Genomic DNA, 4,628 nt, shown 5'->3' with positions numbered 1-4,628 from the left:
TTATTGATCAGATCCCTAAAAACAGTAAACAAGTGCTCCGGTAGGGCTCTTAGTGCTTGATGCTCATCACGGTTCTCATCCTTGATGCATGTAGCTTCAAGTGTACAACTCTTTGATGGTTTAGCATCATTTTTGACCAAGATTCTACCATCAATACACAATATATTAAGACCAAGTAATAACACAACTCATTTAAGAGTCTTAGATGGATGATGAACCAAGATTACATCATATCCTTAGTCTTAACACAATTACAAGTTACATTTACAACTAAAGCTACAAACTTTGCATCAATCAAACAAGTATGAACATAATCTAAGTCAAATGAGGTGATGGAACCCTAAGCTAGAGAGCTTGGATCCCTTTCACATAAGTTATAAGGTCACAAAGCTAGAAAGCTTGAACCTTTAGTGTTCTTGAAGAACTTGAAGCATAAAGCTTAGATCTTTAAGTTATATGAAGGCCATAAACACAAGTTTTGATATTTATATCAAAATAATGATATCATAAGTTAAAAAACTTAGATCCAACAAAAGATATGAAGATCCAAGCTAGAAAGCTTGCATCTTGATTGTTCTTGAAGATCTTGAAGCATAAAGCTTGGATCTTTAAGTTACATGAAGATTACAAACACAAGTTTGAATCTTTATAACAAAATAACAAGATTTAAAGTTAAAAGATATAGATCTACAAAGTGGGTGAAGATTCAAAGCTAGAAAGCTTGAATCTTCCATGTTCTTGAAGGATTCAAATCCATGTTTGAATCTACAAGATATAATCAAGATCAAAAGCTAAAAAGTTAGACCCATGATGATGATGATGATGATGAAATCGTGGTGATGAGAAGGAGAAGGAGAAGAAGAAGAAAAGTTCAAAATACTTACACTTTTAGAGAGAGAAAGAACTAGAGAGAATTAGAGAGTGTGTGTGTGTGTGTGAATTACAAATGAAAGCAAGTGTTAAATGGATGGAATAAGGGTGGTATTTATAGGTGAATGGGGGAGGGTGGTAGTAAAGGTGGCTATGATTTTTGGAGGGGGACAAGGGGGACAAAAGTTTGCTTTTTGGTTAATGGTTGTCTAAAGTTGGTGCTTATGTTGGGATCCCATGCAACATTAAGGATAATACTTGACATAAATGCTAGTATGTTCTCTCTAATAAATGGACATTTGTCTTACATATTGATGGGTCACTAGTAATTAATAAGTGGGTTAAATAATGGGCTACTAGCTAGAGTAGGGTGGGCTTAAGTCCAACAAGATAGAAAGTCCAACAAGACTAACTAGTAAGCATAATTAAGCATCCAAAAACCCAAGTTATTATTATTATAGAATAATAGTTAATATTTCGTAGCCATAATATTCCGATTACGACAAAAGTTAAACGTGTGCGCGGTTCGCAGTTTATTCGAAACGTCAAGTGACACTAACGGTCATAAAAGCTTCCGGTGAACAAGTTAAGTATCCTACGTACTCTAAGGCACGTTTTAATATATAAATGAAAGTAAACCATGTAATTAAAGATTCCAGAGTATAAAGTAGCATAGTACGCACAAATACGCAGTTTCGCTAAAACACAAGGCATAAAAGCAAGTCGAAAAAGTCGGGTCGTTACATTTCCCACCTGTTAATGGAAATTTCGTCCCGAAATTTAAGCTGAGGCAGGTGTTTAAGTCGGGAAAAGGTGAGGATATTTCTGCATCATTTGATCCTCTCGTTCCCAAGTAAACTCAGGTCCTCGTTTGGCATTCCATCGAACTCGGACGATCGGAATCTTGTTGCGTTTCAAAGTTTTGACCTCACGGTCCATAATTTCGACAGGTTCTTCCACGAAGTGGAGTTTGTCATCAATCGTACATTCCTCCAGGGGTATGATAAGTTCCGGTGGAGCAAGACACTTCTTCAAATTTACGTGGAAGGTAGGATGAACAGCACTCAACTGAGTCAGAAGATCCAAATGGTAAGCAACTGGTCCGACACGCTCCAAGATTTCAAACGGACCAATGTATTGCGGGTTTAGCTTTCCACGCTTTCCAAAGCGGATTACACCTTTCCAAGGTGCGACTTTCAACATTACACGGTCACCCACGTTAAATTCGAAGTCCTTACGTTTAAGATCAGCATAACTCTTTTGGCAATCACGGGCCGTCTTAAGTCTCGCTTGAATCTGGGCAATCTTCTCCATCGTTTCATGGACTATCTCGGGTCCGGTGATTTGCACTTCGCCTAACTCGGCCCAACAAATAGGAGAGCGGCACTTGCGGCCATACAATGCTTCAAAAGATGCGGCATTAATACTCGAGTGATAACTGTTGTTGTAAGAGAATTCGGCTAACGGCAAATGCCTTTCCCAAGACTTTCTGAAGTCAATAACACAGGCACGCAACATGTCCTCTAAAGTCTGAATCGTTCGTTCGCTCTGACCGTCGGTCTGTGGGTGATATGCAGTGCTCATGTCGAGACGAGTTCCCAAGGCTTCTTGCAAAGAACGCTAAAACCTTGAAGCAAAACGGGTATCGCGATCTGAAATAATCGATAAGGGCACACCATGACGGGATACAACCTCTTTGATGTATAGTTGAGCGAGTCTCTCCATTGTATCAGTTTCCTTCATGGCTAAGAAGTGTGCAGATTTAGTAAGTCGGTCAACGATAACCCAGATGGTATCATAACCGCCTACCGTCTTCGGTAGCTTTGTGATGAAGTCCATCGTAATTGCTTCCCATTTCCATTGTGGGATTTCCAGTTGTTGAAGTAATCCAGATGGCCTCTGATGTTCAGCCTTAACCTTTGAACAAGTCAAACATCTCCCAACATAAGTTGCAACATCCTTCTTAAGATTAGGCTACCAATACTGTTCCTTGAGATCGTGGTACATTTTACCGGCTCCTGGATGAATCGAATATCTCGACTTGTGGGCTTCATCTAGTATAAGGCTCCGTAGATCTCCATAACTACGTACCCAAATCCTTCCGGCAAAGCATCGGAGTCCAGTCTCCTTAACCTCGAATCGTGAAACGAGAATGTTCAAGTGTTCTTGAGAAATATTCTCCTCTTTGAGAGCCTCATCTTGGGCTACTCGGATATGGCTATTGAGATTTGAATGAATGATGATGTTCAGAGCCCGAACACGAAGAGGTACCGTTCTCTCCTTTCGACTCAGAGCGTCGGCTATAACATTGGCTTTGCCAGGATGGTAACGGAGTTCACAATCATAGTCGTTCAGCATCTCGATCCATCGACGTTGTCTCATATTCAGCTACTTCTGATCAAAGATGTACTGGAGGCTTTTGTGATCGGTGAATATGGTACTCTTTTTCCCATAAAGATAGTGTCTCCACAACTTCAAAGCGAAGACAACGGCTCCAAGTTCGAGATCATGGGTAGTGTAGTTTTGCTCGTGTATCTTCAGTTGACGTGAAGCATAAGCAATGACCTTCGTTCTTTGCATCAATACGCAACCAAAACCATTTTTTGAAGCATCGCAGTACACAACGAAGTCGTCACTGCCTTCAGGAAGCGACAAGATAGGTGTGGTGGTTAACTTCTGCTTCAGGGTTTGAAATGCTGATTCTTGTTCGTTCTCCCAAACGGACTTCTTCCCTTTGTGAGTCAGTGCGGTCAAAGGACGCGCAATCAACGAAAAACCTTCAATAAATCTCCGGTAATAACCGGCAAGGCCTAGAAATTGGCGGATGTGAGTTGGAGTAGTGGGTGTCTCCCACTTGCTGATAGCCTCGATCTTTGCGGGATCAACTTTGATACCTTGATCACTCACAATATGACCCAGAAATTGGACTTCCTTCAACCAAAATTCACACTTGGAGAATTTGGCATAAAGTTGCTCTTATCTCAAGAGTTCTAACACTAGTCGAAGATGTTGCTCATGTTCTTCTTCACTCTTGGAGTAGATGAGGATATCATCTATGAAGACGATAACGAACTTATCCAGGTATGGCTTGTATACACGATTCATGAGGTCCATGAATACAGCGGGTGCGTTGGTTAAACCGAACGGCATCACGAGAAACTCATAATGACCATAGCGGGTTCTGAACGCAGTCTTCATCACATCACTCTCCTTCACCCTCAACTGGTGATAACCGGATTGCAAATCGATCTTAGAGTAAACGCTTGATCCCTGCAGCTGATCAAAAAGATCGTCAATTCGGGGAAGAGGATATCGGTTCTTGATCGTCAATTTGTTGAGTTCTCGGTAGTCGATACATATGCGGAAGGATCCGTCCTTCTTCTTCACGAATAAAACAGGTGCGCTCCAAGGCGATGAACTCGGTTGGATAAATCTACGGTCTAGCAATTCCTGCAGTTGACTCTGCAACTCTTGCAGTTCGGAAGGTGCTAGTCGATAAGGTGCGCGAGCTACGGGTGCAGCTCCCGGCACTAGATCGATCTGGAACTCCACTGCTCTCGGTGGCGGTAATCCAGGAAATGCTTCCGGAAAGACATCGGGAAATTCGTTCACGATTCGTACATCATTCACACTCTTCACCTCGGCTTCTAACGTTTTCACATGTGCTAAAACAGCAAGACGTCCTTTCTTCATGATCTTTTGTGCTTTCATGCAACTAATAAGGTTCAGCTTCGAACTACATCTCTCTCCGTAAATAA

This window comes from Rutidosis leptorrhynchoides, chromosome 9 (assembly GCF_046630445.1).
Source record: "Rutidosis leptorrhynchoides isolate AG116_Rl617_1_P2 chromosome 9, CSIRO_AGI_Rlap_v1, whole genome shotgun sequence".
Classification (NCBI taxonomy): domain Eukaryota; kingdom Viridiplantae; phylum Streptophyta; class Magnoliopsida; order Asterales; family Asteraceae; genus Rutidosis; species Rutidosis leptorrhynchoides.
The sequence above is the reverse complement of the archived record's forward strand: the minus strand, read 5'-3'. Positions refer to the sequence as shown.